The sequence below is a fragment of the Phasianus colchicus genome, chromosome 4 (assembly GCF_987193195.1).
Source record: "Phasianus colchicus chromosome 4, bPhaCol1.hap1.1, whole genome shotgun sequence".
In the NCBI taxonomy this organism is placed as follows: Eukaryota; Metazoa; Chordata; class Aves; order Galliformes; family Phasianidae; genus Phasianus; species Phasianus colchicus.
In genome coordinates this window covers 61,481,699-61,498,126 of record NC_143439.1, presented here as the reverse complement: position 1 = coordinate 61,498,126, position 16,428 = coordinate 61,481,699, and the positions used below count along the sequence as shown (strand labels likewise).

At 38.7% G+C, this 16,428-nt stretch overlaps 1 protein-coding gene across 8 annotated transcripts in view; it reads right to left on the bottom strand.

Annotated features, from left to right (window-relative positions):
* Nucleotides 1-16,428, bottom strand: part of SORCS2 (sortilin related VPS10 domain containing receptor 2) — a 564,376-nt gene that overhangs the window by 397,183 nt on the left and 150,765 nt on the right. The window contains exon 1 of one of the 8 annotated variants that reach the window (XM_090139700.1): nucleotides 13,525-14,051. The exons of the other annotated variants lie outside the window; for them this stretch is intronic. The gene's annotated coding sequence lies outside the window, so the exon portion shown is untranslated. Of the gene's footprint in view, nucleotides 1-13,524; nucleotides 14,052-16,428 lie in introns of those variants that run through there. 8 annotated transcript variants of the gene reach the window in all.

Genomic DNA, 16,428 nt, shown 5'->3' with positions numbered 1-16,428 from the left:
CTTTTTTATGACTCGCTCCTCCAATAAAGCCATCACTCCATGCTAATGAGGTGTCTGGAGACAGCTCGCATGGCCAGCCCCCAGTGCTGCCCCTGGGGCTGAGCAGGAGCTCAGGGCTGCCCAAGCTGCCCCGTGATGCCTCACACACGCACCAGGAGCGGTGACCTCTGTCTGACCTCCTATAATCTCTTCGACTCCAGTGCATTTTGAGCAAAATTAAGAGATTTTCCTCTGGAACGCGGTGCTACAGGCAAATATGCCATAGGAAAATAAGAGCTATTCAGATGTGTAAAACGTTGCAAGCTGAAGCCCCTTTCTATCTCCCCCTGATACTCTTACTTCCAGTCTCAAGAGCTGGCCACCTTCCCATGTCACTGCCAAACCTCAAAATCAGAGCTACCATTTAATTTATAACTGAAGGAGACTGTTGATTTTGTACAATTAAGTAACATTAATACACAGTAAGGAACAAATTCAAATTTCACTTATTTACACTTTGTTAACATGCTCCTGCATGTACAAAGGTTGAAAAAACAGAAGTCTGCTGCAAGTTTACTCAATTTTCATTTCTAATTTTCTCAGAGTAAGTAGACCCGGAAAGGGCAAATCCCTAAACTTACCAACCACACAAAGAATAGAGTTTATAGGAGTTACTCGGTTGGAAAGAATGGCCACTCTGTTGGCTTTTGTTGATGACGTTTTTAAGCAGGTGGAGCTCTCTACAGAAGACTTTGAGGAAGGAGTGTGCACGCAAATATACACACACACATAACATAATGAAGCTTTAAGAGAACATTATCATATAAAGCAAGGTGAATATTTACTATTTTTATGAAGACAGCATTATGGACAAAAAAATAGAATGTAATACAGTGGAAAATATGGCAGTGATATTTAAAAAGACCACGTAATTTTCTGAATAGACAACATTGGCACAAATTGTTTCTTGCCAGTCTCTGTGAGCTTGGGAATAACAACTAAAATCCCCACTGAGGACTAGCATCATGGCAGTGTCTCTGCTTTGTTTCCTTGCATAGCAAGAAAAGATGACTTGGAGATTTTACCAGTGGTTAAAAGGTCTGACATGTACGGACCCCATCTTTTTCAAGATAAGAACAACCTTAATGAAGAAGCACAGTTCTGAAACATAACTTGATCAGTTAGTGTACCCACAAAACGTCTTCTCTCTAACAGGCATATTGACTTCCTTAAGCATGAACCTCAAATGACTGCAAAACATACCTGAGAACTACTGATTCAGGAACTAACTGATTGGCTATTTTACTTCTAATGCTCTAAACAACCATGACTCTAGGTACGTGTGCTCTGAAGAAACTATTCTAAAGTAAACAAGTATTTCACATACACATCCTCCAACCTAGCCCACAAAAACGTTCGTGGTCCCCACTTCCCCTTATTTTATTTGAGGACCAAAACTGAAATGCGGAAATACACTTCTAACTTTATACTCGTGAGCTGTCCCAATCAATTTATAAGAAAACACCAAGATCAGTTGGATGACTAGCAAGGATCATGCTATGCATGTGTTTAAAAATTTTAAGATTAGGGACTGGCAATCAACATGCCAGTAAGTCTCATGTCTGTGCCTGAGAAGATCATGGAGCAGATCCTCCTTGAAGACATGGCAAGGCACATGCAAGATGAGGAAGCGATTCAAGACAGCACAGCTTCAAGTAGGAGAGATTGTACCTGACCAATTAGGTGACCTCCTACAGTGAAGTGCTAGCACCTGTGGATAAAGGAAGAGCAACTGATGTCATCTACCTGTGCAAGTCCTTTGACATGGTCCTGCAAAACATCTCTAAACTGGGAAGATACAGATTTGAAGGCTGGACAAAGGTGGATAAAGAGTTGGTCTCAGCCAGAGGGTTATAGCCAACAGCTCTCTGCCCAGGTGAAAGCCAGTGACAAGTGGTGAGAAGAAATATTGACCGAACTGGGCTCGTTTAACTTGGAGAAGAGAAGGCTCCAGGGAGACCTCATTGCAGCCTTCCAGCATGTGAGGTGAGCTTATAAACAGAAGGGAGACCAACTATTTTACATAGACAGATAGAAATAGGACAAGGAAGAATGGCCTTAAACTAAAAGAGGGGAGATTTAGGTTAGATGTTAGGAACAAATTCTTTAGTCAAAGGGTGGTGAAGCACTGGCACAGTACCATCCCTGGAGGCATTCAAGGCCGGGTTGGATGGGGCCTTGGAGGTTGATAACTCTGCCCATGGCAGGGAAGTTGGAACAGGATGGTCTTTTAAGGCCCCTTCCAACCTAAGCTACTCTATGATTTTATGATAGTCATATGATATCTAATACAGAACCTAATTAATAAATCTCAATAAATGCATCCTTCTAATAACCCTGCAAAGCAGAAAACTATCCTGATTTTTCACAGATGGAAGATGGATACACAAAGAAATTAAATGGGAGAGGCAGTCTCTAGGGTAAGCATGACGTAAACCAGTCAAATCTTTATAGGTCAAAACTGCCACTTTGAATTGCACCTAGCAACAGATGGGAAGCCAGATTCATTCCATTATGTGTCCTTTTCAGTAAGGATTCAGAAAATAACCAGTGTAAATACTACTCCTTATTTTTGCTATTATTGTTTTTAGGCACTGTTAGGATGGAACAGAATGTACTGTGGCAAAATGGAGGGGAAAACAGTGAGTTTTAGAAGGGTAACATTTACCTACAGATTTTGTAACTGAGGAGTTGCTTTTTGCCCAGTTTATTCCCAGCAGCTCTGAAATGTCCCATATGAGTGAAGACATTTGGTCACCAGCCCAGTGTTCGCTCAAAGGCAGTATAAACAGAAAGCAGGCAAAAAGGAACAGTGGTGCTTATCAGACTGTTGCTGCTCTCTCTCTCTCTCTCGCCACCTTCCACAGTCTGTAGGGCACACCATATGAAAAGTAAAATAAATACCCAGCTACGTTTTGCTTATCTGACACATTTCAGGAAAAATAAATAAAGGCATCCACTGAGGGTTATTTCTTTTTAATTCTGTCTGATGTTGACAGAAGGGGTGCTTAGAATTAGACAGAGAAGATAAAATGGTTTTAAATATGTATATATTTAAGAGGTTATCTCAAAGGAAAAAATATTTTTCTACTATGGTTGGCTACTATCTCAGCCTTGCTTTAAACATTTATCTGATGAAATCACTGCATTCCTCAAAAGAGACAGTTTATGAATCCTCAGATTCTTATGGCTAATAAATAATTAAGTAGCCCAAACTCTGTACTTTTAACAGCAAGTGTCTGACTCCATGCCTAGTTAAAAAAAAAAACACCAGGTTTAGCATGCCACACCACCCTTACTGGAATAATTCACTTTCAAGAAGCAGACAGCAGGATGAGACGTTGTCTAACCATCTCAACTCAGTAATTATACACCCTTTCAATCACATGAATTCATTGTGGAGCAGCATCCCCAGGACAGAGGCATTAACTCTGCAGAAATTAAAGTAAAATGAAGTAAGAACATCAGCTTTTGTTCCAGATTACCTGCTTTTAGAGCTGCTGTTTGAGACTGTTTCTAAAGATTCAATGGTGACCCCATTTCAGACAGCACTACGAATGCTCTACAAATTAGGAGAGGATTTGCTAATATTTATAGTACTCTGCTATCCAGGTGTCTCACAGCATTTAAGAGACATTCATGAAAGCAGCCTCTAGAAGCTGTAAATCACACAGCTGATGGCAAATGGAGACAAACAGTTACAGAGAAGTTAAATGACTTTCAGGAGGTTAGTTGAACACCTGAAAGTCTAGATTAAGTCCCTTACACTTCTCACCCATGTGTTTTTATTTATTATAAGTTCTGTAAGGTTCATTCTCTGATTCAGCAACGTCACACACAGAGTGCTGTGTTTTGTTGCTATTGTTCCAATGAGGTTTTTATGTTCACATTTTGTATAGCACAACCTTGTCAAATTGCAGAGGATGAAGGAATGTACCTAGTACTTTATAAGAGGAATTGCAAGTAATTAAATGCTTTCTACACGTACCCAAATGTAGGAGGGAAAACTACTTTAAAAAAATAATTGCATTACATTCATTGAATCTGGAACAATCCATGTAAAGAAGAAATAACATGAATTGTCATCACTTCACAAATATTTACAACAGTAAGCTAAGGACAGCTGTCTTGTGGAGGGAAAAGCAGAAGGATTAGCAATACAGACAACCACAGTGCTATTTTCTGTCTTAAGAAACCTCTGACGTTGACCGATTTGCAATCATCTTGATCTGTTTTCAACACTTCAAATTTATGCACTTAATGGTCTGAGCATGTTAGAAACACTGACCATTGATTTGAGAAATTAATGGTCTTCCACAGTAACTCTTCTCTCTGACAGTGAGAAAAGACGTGGCTAATACAACAGCCACACCTGAGGAAAAAGCACACCACTTCCTAGGCTCCAACTGATTCTGTTTTTGATATGACAAGATAAGGCTCAAACATCTGGGAGCTGATTTGATCAAGATGCAAGCTCAAGTATCTCTCAGAAAACAGTGGGAGGAGGGAAAGACCTTGAACTAGATTAATGTAATTAAAAATAACCTGCTAGTATGCAGGTAAAGGAGGTGAGCAATAATAAGCCCCATGAGAATTAAAAAGGTTTGAAGTGAAGCATCACAGTTTATCTGATGTGGCAGAATATCTGCTTGCTCCTGAAGGAGCTTAGCCAAATCTGGACATCCAATTCAGTTTCCTACCGGGTACCACAAAGAATCTTGCCAATTAGCTCCATGAGTAAGGCTGTAGATAGCATCAAGATCTCTTAGACCAAATACCAGTCAGGGTAGCAGACAAGAAAAGACCTGTAGGAAAACACTGAAGAGAAACAGAGTAAAACTTCTTATTGCATGTGCAGCTTTACAGAGAACAACCCAACTCTGCTACATCCCATCATGTGTTTCTAGACATGACCTAACACCTCCACCTGAGCCCTCTCCTTGTTTCCCTAAGCATGGAAACAATCACAGCAACATGAGGGACGCAGGAAAAAAAACAACATAACAGCACCTCCAAAGTTGACAGAAGCTCCACAGAGGGCAACTCAAAGCCCTAAAGAGTACAATAAAACGTGCACTGTTTCTGCAGAGTAAGAGGTACTGAATGACAAGGGAGGAATCTGTGTTCTGCATTCAGATGTGCCAATAGGTCATTGCTAACCTGAAAGCCAACAATTCTTAAGAAAAGCCACAACTGATGAAATTATATCAAAGCTGCACTTGGAACAAGATTATAAAAAAAACTCACTGCAAAATATTAATTACTAGAGATAGAAGATGTTTGGGAGAAAATAAAGATGAGTCATGTCAGGTTGAAGAATGGACAAACTAGGTCAGTATAAGCTTCTATTTCCCAAGAAGCACCTCAATAGGAGCATGCAATAAGAGCAGCTGCACAACATGGAGCCAGAGCCAAATACCTCCACAGACAGTCACAAGTCTGAAAACTCACTTGTATTTTGAGCATACCTCCATACTGACAATTCTCAGCACACCAAGGCCATCAGAGCATGTGTCCTCTATCTGACTGTAATTTTTAATACAGCTTAACAAGAATTAACTTGAAGACAATGCCTTGAAGTCAATTTGACTAGTTTTGATCCTTCTGTAGTTCTTGAAAGATGTTCAAAATTATACACCATACATCTTGAAGCTCTTCAGTTGTCCAATCTAACAGAAAAGTTTTATAGTCCATTTTTATGCAGTGAAACCTCTTGGACATTTTTAATCATTCTTCCCTTACATAAGTCCTTATTTCTAATTAATTAAAAAAAAAGGGGGGGGGGAGGTGTCAAACTGCCTGTCTTTTAATATGAGCCCAGAAAAAAAAGAAAGATGAAACTCCACAAACGCTTCTGGAAATTAAATCTCCAAATGTTGCCCCTGAGTGCAAATAGAAAAGAAATAAGGCTAAGTCAAACTAGACAAGCTAGGTCACTGGAAATAACTATGCTCCTTACATTACTATGTAAACAGTAAAATATAGTGGAGAAAATCTAACATGCAGAGATCACAGCACAAAGCTTAACAGAGATTATGGCCGGTGCTTCCCAGAACCTGTGTCAAAGGAGCCCCAAGTGAACAAATTCTTGAGCTCTCCCCACTTCAGTCTAGTAAAAAAAAAAAAAAAACTTGCAATAAAAATACATTCTGTACTACTAAAATGCCTTAATGAATCTATGAAAGAGTGGAACTTTTCCATATTTGCTATTATTTAATCAAGTGAAAAGTTCGATTTTACTGAAGTTTGTTCTGTATAATTTCGTCAATGTGCAGCAACAGAAAATAAGTATACAAGTTTCATGGACTTTATTTTTACAACGTAGTTTTTTGAAAGTCCTAACAACAGAGCACATTCACTCAGCCCTTTCCCAACCAAGCAAAACACTCACTGGGATTTCCTTTTCAAGCCCGCTAATTGAAAACATTCTGCAGCTTATTAGTCACTATACAGATTATCTGCTGACATGCAAACTCTCAGTCATTCCAGACTTGTTAATTAACACGTAATTACTGATCCCACAGAGACCGGACTGCAGGTGTGATGCGCTGGGTCCTGCTCTAGTAACCATTCCTCTCAGATCCCAACACAGAAGGAATACACAGCAGATAGATTTTCTCAGAACACCATCCCACCCTCCCCAGAAATACTCAGCCTCTGTTTTGTTTTTAGTACATGATTTTTTTCTGTCTGGGTTCATTATGCCCAACATCCACCCACACCCTATTACAGAACAGCAACAAAAAACCTGCACTCACATCAGCCTGGCTCAGCAGGAGCTGGCCTAGGGCAGCTGCTCTGCGGTGAATTTAAATAGGAAGACCTAGAGAAAAAGAAAGAGAATGAAGAAGAGAATAATAAGGAGAGAGCAGATATATCCAGGCGTTTCTGTGACTACCTAAATAATTATCTCACCTACTGGTTTATTCAATGCAAGAAGATACTCGGCCAAGTTTTGCTACAGCGTAAATCTTGCCATAAAAATATTACTCTCCATTCAATTACTGTCATGTGAAACCTCGTGTTACCATAATTATTCCCTCTATGCATTATTTGGTTAATGGGATGTTCAAGAAGAAACTCTCTCCAGATCCTTTAATGCTGAATTTTCTGTAAGATTTGAAATGATTGAAGTGTCTTTGCTTAAGTAAAGAAAAAATGCTTTCAAAGAATAGTGAAAGTAGAAAGACATTGCCATGGAAAGTTAGGTCAGATGAAATAACAAGCTTATAATTCCTTATTTGCAAGGGTACACTGGTCATGAGATGTGGTCAAGAACGAAGTCCATGAGGAACTTAATTAAGCAAAGCACCTTTGCCAGGAATTTATCCAAAGTTTATCCAAATTTAAAATAATTAGAACGGGATTGTTAGAATCAGCAGAGTAGGCATGTAATTCTATTACCACTGAATTCAGAAATCAAATTATGTTTGATAGCCTAATGAGAGCAGATGATACTACACATTTTTGAAAATTCCATCCTACAAATGTAGAGTTTCACAACAAATAATTCCCATATGCCTGAGACAGAATCTCTGACATAAATATGATCAGAAGTCAAGAAAGTTACTACCTCAGATGGAATCTCATAATTCATTGCACTATGCTTCACTATGAACCACTGAATATGTACATGACAAATGAGTTTTCTATTCTCTTTCCCTATCATATGAGATAAAGCAAAGGATTAAACTATTCCAGGTACGCATTTAATATGAAAGATTCAGTTTCATTTGCTGTATTTCAATAGCAACAAAACCTTTATATCTATGGACAACTGTTAGACCCTTCAATTGCTATGGAATGGCATCAACTCGGCTTTCCATGCACTCACTGTCAATTATACTCTTAGTTTATGAGCCTTTTTAGTAGGAAATGGATAAGAAAGATAGTGCCAGTACAAATAGGTAAAAAGAGTCACTAATTAAAGCTGGAAAGGGACTTCTGGAATTAATAAATCTTTTTTTATGGGATACTCTCAGGAAAGTGAATGTACATTTGCATCAGAGGAAAGCGCATGTCCCTCTGGAACAAAGGTGCACCTTGCCAACAGGTGGAGATGGAAATTCCTGTGAGAGATAATGCTGAAATTTGTCAGATCTAGGTGAAGGTATCAAACCAGAACAGAAGTAGTTTCTTTGATTAAACATGGCACATTAAAGGCACTAAAGTCCAACAGTACTTCAACAGCCACGAAGCTGGTACAGAAAGAGCTATAGTGATCTTACTACATCAGATTGATACTAAAATCCTGACTGCAAAGCTTTTAGATTCCATACATTTCATGATTTTTTTTTATTTTCCATGGATTCCAGATTTGCAATTCCATAGCACATCCCTCACAAAACTGAAGCTGCTGAAACCAATGGACATGTGATAGACTCTAAGAAAGTTCATGCACTGGAATTTAAAGATAATTTCTCCTATAGCTAGTAAAAAGCCTTTTATGCAACTCAGTAACTAAAGGGAACTGAAAAGAAAATTAAAAACTCTGAAGAAGGGAGATGTAAGGTAGTTGTTCGTGAAGTGATGATAGGTGAGAAAAACAGCTTTATATAATCAGTGATTAAGGTGATGTATTCAGCTTGACAGTAGACACTTACTGTGAACTGCTGCATGACAGTCAGCTGAAAATACTGCCTACTGAGCAGAATTCAGAGTGAAATTCAGCTCTGCAAGAGTTAACATAATTCTACGAGAATGAAGCAAATTCTGTACCTGACCCTGTCTGTGATACATCAGTCTTCATCATCTTTAAGTGGCCTGACCTCTTCCTCCTAGCAAAATGATGAAAGACAGGTACTAAAGGTACTCAAATTCACAACCCAGCTTCTAGGATAAAGGCAGTTCTCACTCTTTCTGAATAAGAAAATGGGGAAAAGAATAACTAGAAAAAGTCACTCTCAGCCACATCTAAGAAAGGGTTTAAAGGCTTTTTCCTTTCCAGGCAACACTGGAGCAGGCCCGCCAGCAGCACAATACAGACACACAGAGAGGCTTCCAGCCTCAACCTGGCTGCTGAGAAAGTAGGACAAAATGGTGGAAGGAAACAATCCTTTCCTTTTTCTCATCCTGTTCTCATTCCTTTGATGACATTATTCACAGAAGCTGGCCAGAAAGTACTTCTCTATAACTCCTGTTCCAGCGCTCATACGTTTCCTTTTCTACAATTGTTCTCTTATTTTTAAATAATATCAAATTAAGTCCACTATGCCTTTGGAAAGATCATAGAAACAATCCAACAAACAAAACCACCTAATGGCATTTCAAATATATTCTTAAAATTGTGCTTTCAGATCATGTCCCACAGGTTGCAGTGCTAATAAGAAGTACCCCTTTGAAGAGGAGGAAAAAAAAAAAGACATCAAAAAGGAAATGCACACAGTTTTGTCTTCCAAAATAAGGCAAGAGCTGACTTGAAAGTGAAATTCAGAGTCTCCTTAAGTTGAAATCATTTTTATAACAAAACGCTTGAGAAATAATTAAAAATTATTAATTCATTTATCTTTTCTCCCTTATTTGTTAATCTTACAGAAATAAATGTGCTACATCACGATTGGGTCTTTTCTAAGATGAAATACACCTCCGGAAAAGTTATAATGAAGGATGGTCACTCTACTGTCACTCTGGTATTTCTACTCCAGAATTAATGGAGGTAAACACAATCTGGAAAGAAAGGGCATAAAGACAAAAGGGAATTCAGACACATTATCTAAACCACTGTTCAGAAATAGAGAGAACTGCCTGAATTCAGCCGCTGATTCAGACTTAATATTTACTGATCACTACAGTACCACAGCAATATTTCAATATTAAATACACAGTTCTGACTCATTTCTAGACACTTCCTGATTCCACGTGCTCACTTAGTGCATTTCCCAGCAGAGCTGTCCTTTCCAGCTAGCCTGATACACAGACAGTATTACTGAGTATACAAACACAATGACAGTAATAAAGAATAGAAATTTACATCAAATGTAACCTCATGAACCTCACTAATTGTATGATTATATCTTGCTTTGACTATTTGAATTAATAAAAAATTTTCTGTTACATGCTATTAAAGATTGTATCTTGGTTCATTTCCTTAAAACTAACATTCCAGCTTATTTCTTCATCTTGATTTTAAATATCTTAACTTTAAACACCTAGCATTTGGATTTGGAAAGAAGTTTAATTGCTGAAATAGAAAACCAGAGCATCGCCCTACATTTGGAAGCCTCAGAAGTATACTCTAGATTTCTATTTGCTTGCTTCCCCATACACACTGCCAAATTGGATAACCAAGAGCCAAGGAGAATATGACTGTGTGGCCTCCACTTATCAGATTGCCACAGCTTTGTAAGGTAATTTTTATCACGTGTCCAGGAAGAATTATAGGAAGGTCTGGGAAAAATAACAATGCTTACTCCAACAGTGCTGCATTTAGCTGAGGTGATGGCATTTCTTTTGATGGGGAATGCCCATAGTCCCAAATTTCAGATTTCTTTTTCCAACCAAGCACTACGGGAACATACTTTAGGCAACTTTTTCAGACAACGTTGACCAGAACATCAGCTGGCAGCACTCTTTCACCTCACAAAGCACAATTAAAAATACTGATTTTCATTATCTCAGTCTTTTAGAAGAATTCTGAGGAGGCATCTGTAAACAACAGGTTTGGACCAATTACAGAGTCTGAATTTCCACCTACTGATCTCCACTGCACAGGCTGTGGTCCCTGAACAATTATTTCAAACGTGATAGTGTTTTGCTTTGTACAGTCACAGAGAAGTGATTGCTGCACTTGAATACCTCTCCAGAAGCTCTTCCACCCCATATGAATAAGAGATACTCTAAGAGAAGATATTTTAAAATATGCAGTAACAGCTGAGGATCCATTACAGATGAAGTTAATATCTTTATGATAAACGGGAGGGATCTTGTTAATGTGATATACTTTGAATCATGTCCTGAGGATGCCAGAACAAGCCTCACACACTTATTAAGAACAAAAAGACACATCTTGTTTTTGAGAAGTGCTCAATAATTAGCATCCTGTGATGATGTGAGTACAATTAGTAGAGCTCCAGAAAGTTCAACACTTCTAAAAGACAGCAAGGTATGCAATACAAACTTCTAAAAGAACACACCACATCAATCAAACCACTTACACTGAGGTTTAAGGTAGATTATGTTGTTAGGCTTTCATTACTGTGCTTCAGATTATATAATTTTGTAAGCTTTAATAAACTGATTACAAGCCTAAGCCCTGGGTTTTGAAGATATGGACACTTCTTCAAAAGTCAGTTTCACCCACTTGAAAAGATACCACTACACAGCTGTGCTGTGTTACTTTTATATTAAGCCCCAGTACAGGTATTTTAGATTGGACTCAGTGTCACTTCTTACTGAGTTATGTCCAAACCAAACACAATAGAATTTCAGACTGCATTATCAAGCCCTGTAGGGTTGCCCTTAAAAAAGTAAATCTGACTCATAAGTTTAACTTCTACAAGTAAATATTCAAATGCAAATTAAATCAGTGTAACTATTTTTAAAACAGTATTTAGTTGTGTGTGGAAAAATAAGAATTCATTTAATTACATCAGTTTCCTTTTACTCATTCTTAAATAAATTTCAAACTTAAATTTGTAAATACTTAAATTTATAAGTAATCATAGCAGAGCTCTAAGAATACCCAACTAATTTCATATGCCTACTTGGATCTTTAAGGATTAACAACCATAATAATTACCCAAGAGCTAAAGAACAATTATCCACATTATTCTTTAAGTCATATGATTTTATATAAAACTTAATAGGGGAACTTTCACTGTATTAACGTAAGAGATCTTCACAAGCTAAACCATTTAGAGAAGGTTGAATTAAATCTAAAAATCTTTCAGTACCTGATGTTAGTGACTTACAGTAAGGTTTGTATATACCATACCGTTGCACTATTTCAAAAGTACAAACAGAACATCTACAATTTTAAATTAGCGTCCCTGCAAATAAATCAGGAAAGCTACATATTTTTATGAGAGTCTGTCCATGAATTCTGATAATACAGTAGAAAATGATTGGTGCCAGACCTACTTGCCTGCATACTTAGGTTTGTTATCATTCCACAAGGAAAAGACCAGAACTAGAGACAGCGCAGGCAAATCTGTGACTTTCACTGCTCTTTTCTAGAACTGCTTTTCTCACCTACGGAATGGAACACATCAAGAGAACTTGGAAACAAGAACTCCTTAACATCTTCTTGCAAACTATCAAGATACTGTGCCAGTGGTACATGGCAATATTTGTCCATTTTATGTTGCAGACAAGACCTGTAAGAAAAGTTTTGAAAGGGAGACGCCGCAAAAGGAAATGTTTGCTATTTATTTAGAACCCACGTAAAAAGCAATTGATGTTCAGCAACAAAAGTGATGAATTTATCTAACATCTAAAGGCTGCGAAAGGATAAATATCAGATTGTCCTAGGGATACTACAAACTATTACAAAAAAAGCAGATCACTGTCATTTAAAAAGTTGGTGTTGTCAGACATCCTCAACTGCAAAAGAACGACGGAGGTCTGCACATGATACAATTAATATATGGCAATTTCTTTTCAGAAATAAAGCATGCAGTTACAAATAAAATATTCAGATTTTATAATATTTAAGTAAGGATTTGAGCTGTTAATCTGTTGTACCTAATCTTCTGTCTCTAAAACACAAGGACCATAATGATGAACTGTAACTGAGCTTACTACTGGAAATGACTAAGTCACTGAAGATTATAATGGAGCAGCACAGACTTTGTTATGCTAGTCTAGATTCTGGTTGATGTGATACCAAGAAAAGACTGACTGCCTTATCAGAAGAAGCAGAATATCTCCCGGATTTTGGCAGAAGACAAGCTCAGAGTTCTTGGAATAAAAAAAAAAAAAAACAATTTGCAAAGCATCTACAAGAATCCTACAACCCGCAGTTGCAAAAGACTGACTTTCTCCACTCTCTAGAATCCAGTGAATGTCTCTACTAGTAAAAGAGGAATGAAAAGTGTGTATATATTATCTGAATCATTTCTATTTCTCCCCAAGCTCAGTGGACATTGAAGTCCAAAGCTTGGTCCATCCTTCATTATTCTATGAAATTAGAATCCAAAAAGGTTAATGCAAAATGGGAGGGATTCTGGAATCCAGGTAAAATCATGCATGAATTTGTAAGATATAATAACTATGAGGACACGACACAGAGTACAAGGAAAAACAACAGGTTTTTGTTTTTTTTTTATATACCTACAAAATCTGTACCTATCATCTGTATGGAGACATATAAAAAACATTTTTTAAGAATTTTTCAGAAGCCTTGTTTCAGCACTGCAAGAGTTTACAAAAAAACATGTCCCAGATTACTGAATTCCTAAGTGCAGTTATAAGGCATTAAAAGGCATTAAAATAAACAAAAAAACTATGTGAGAGAATTGCAGACAGCAGCAGGGAGCTGTTACTCACCCCAGTGGCCGTAGAATGAGACAGGCAGTCATGGCACAGGAAAATGAGTATTGATGAATCTGTGCAACACTTCCTTGAAGCAGTGGCAAGTTAACACACAGCTCCAATCAAGGCTTTCTGTATGCAAAAATAAAATCAAAGCAGGCCCCCTAAGGTACTAAATGTAGCTTCAGCTCTAAATTTCCTGAGAAATGCTACAAGCTGCGTGGTGCAGTCAACACACCCAAGGGCCCAGACGGGCTTGAGCAGCAGGCCCAGGTGAATCTCGTGAGGTTCAGCAAATCCACGAGGAAGGCCTTGCACCTGGGTCATGGCAACCCCTCCCATCAGTACAGGCTGGGGGATGAAGGGATGGAGTACAGCCCTGCTGAAAACAATCTGGGGATACTGGTGGATAGGAAGCTGGACATCAGACAGTAATGTGCCCTTGCAGCCCAGAAAGCCAGCTGTGTCCTGGGCTGCTTCAACAGCACTTTGGGCCAGCAGGAGGTGTTCTTGCCCCTCTGTTCCAGGTTGGTGAGACCTCACCTGGAGCACTGCATCCAGATGTGGAGTTCTCAGTACAGGAGAGATGTGGATCTGTTGGAGCACAGCCAGAGAAAGGCTACAAAAATTCTCTAAAGGATGGAACACATCTCCTATGAGGACAGGCTGAGAGAGCTGGGCTGTTGAACCTGGAGAAGGCTCTGGAGAGAGCTGAGAGTGGCCTTTCAGTATCTAAAGAGCAGTATAAGAAAGAAGGGGACAGACTTTTATGCAGAGTCTGTGAAAAAGGGGAAATGGTTTCAAACTAAAAAAGAGGAGATTTAGATTGGATATAAGGAAATAGCTTCTTGTAATAAGGGTGGTGAAACACTGGCACAGGGTGCTCAGAGATGTGGTGGATGCCTCATCCATGGAGACATACAAGGTCAGGCTGAATGGGGCTTTGAGCACGTCATCAAGCTGTAGGTGTCTGCTCACTGCAGGGGAATTGGCCTGGATGACCTTTAAGGGTGCCTTGCAACTCAAACAATTCTATGACTCTATAAATTTATTCCAGTACAGAGTGTGGAGGTAACAATGGCTCCTTGGGCACCTGCCTATAAAGTCCAGTGTTCACATCCCTCACATCTCCTTAAAGCAGCTATCACAACAACCGCTGTCAATTTGAAACTGACAGCACAACCCTCACCCTGGTGCCATTAAAACAAGATATTGCACAGGGTTACTCACCAGATCAGGCTACACAGCCTGAATTGCTGACAGCCTGTGGCTTTATAACTCCAAATACACTGTAGCAAAATATGCATGTGAGTTCTCACAGGGGTATGCATTCATGAGTTCATATGCATGCACACACTTTGCAATTGCTCATGTGTAAAAAAGCACAACCTTCATGCTGTAAGAGAAAAAAGGACAGCATGAAGCTTTGATCCGTATTTTTTTAACAGATCAGGTGAAGAAAAAGTAAATGAAAAAACCTGCATCAAATCCGCAGTATAGACACAATAACTGACATTCACAAAGCAATACCTTAGGCAGAATTCATTTTGAGCAAACACTCAGAGCAGGTAGAGCAGCTCAGCAGGTTGTGGCACAAACCCCATGCAGAGCTCTGGCTGCAGTCGGGGCTGCCTGCTGCTCCTCCCAGGAGGGTGCCTTCCTTCCCTTGTTCCACAATCCATGCCTCTGCACCATACGCTGCCCAGGGGTGCTTTGGGCTTGGCATTCTTAGCATTTCATCCGCCAACCCTGCTCGCTTCTGATAGGCACTGAACTTTTGCTGGAGCTATAGCTAATGTCTCAGGGCACTACACACATGATCAGATTGATTATTATAACCGTAAGAGAAGAAAGAGAATAGAAATCAATGACTTACTGGACCAAAAAAGAATCAATTATCCAGCAACCCTGCTTTTGCTAATTCTGCCACACAATCTCGTCTATTAAAGTTCCATCATTATTTGAATTAATTGTTGCTGTCACAGCAATAATACTCACAATCAGCCACTAACATTCTGCAACTACCTAGCTTATATTAGAACCAATTTAGTAATACTGCCTGCATATAATGAACTGGTTTGTAGTTTAATTATAGTGCTTACCAGATAATTTATTAGACAGCAATAAAGTTTAGATTTACTGTTCATGCAATATTGTTGCATTATTAGAAGATGTATACATGAAGCTACATTCTGCTCTCAATTACACAAGTATAAATCTTGAGCAACTCAGCTGAAGTCAACAGTTATTTTAAATTGGCATGCAGCTACTTTGCATTCAGAAATCTGTAATAAAAAACAGAGTTTTGTTCCATGGGTGTGCATTACTTATAGCACTCCAGGTGGTTACTTTGATAATGATACGGAATATTTCTCTGTTGTTGAAATAAAGGGCCATCCAGTTACAGAAAGTGGTTTATTATAATGAAGGAAATAAACTAAATATGTAGTGCAAGAAGCAGCACTCAGACAATTGGTGGTATATGCTCAAAGACAATGATCTAAAAAGGAAAGCTGCTCCCAAAAATGTGTATTTCATTTGCCTTAAAACAACTCAGTGAAATATGAACAAGCAGAAGCTGTTGTATTAAAACTGACTTGAGATTAATTAAAGCATTAACTAAGCAAAAGGGGTATAAAGCAAAGAATCTTGTAGACAGATAAGAAGAAAATCACAGAGTCATTAAGGTTGTAAAAGATAACTATGACCATCTAGTCCAACCATCAACCCATTACCACCATCCCCACTAATCCATATCCCTTGGTGCCACTCTTCCATGTTTCTTGTATACCTCCAGGGTCAGTGATTCTATCACTTCCCTGGGCAGCCCATTCCAATGCATCACCACTCTTTCTGACCCTAACCCAAACCCCACTGTTTTTCAACTGAAACCTGAACAAGCTCAACAAAAACGTAAAA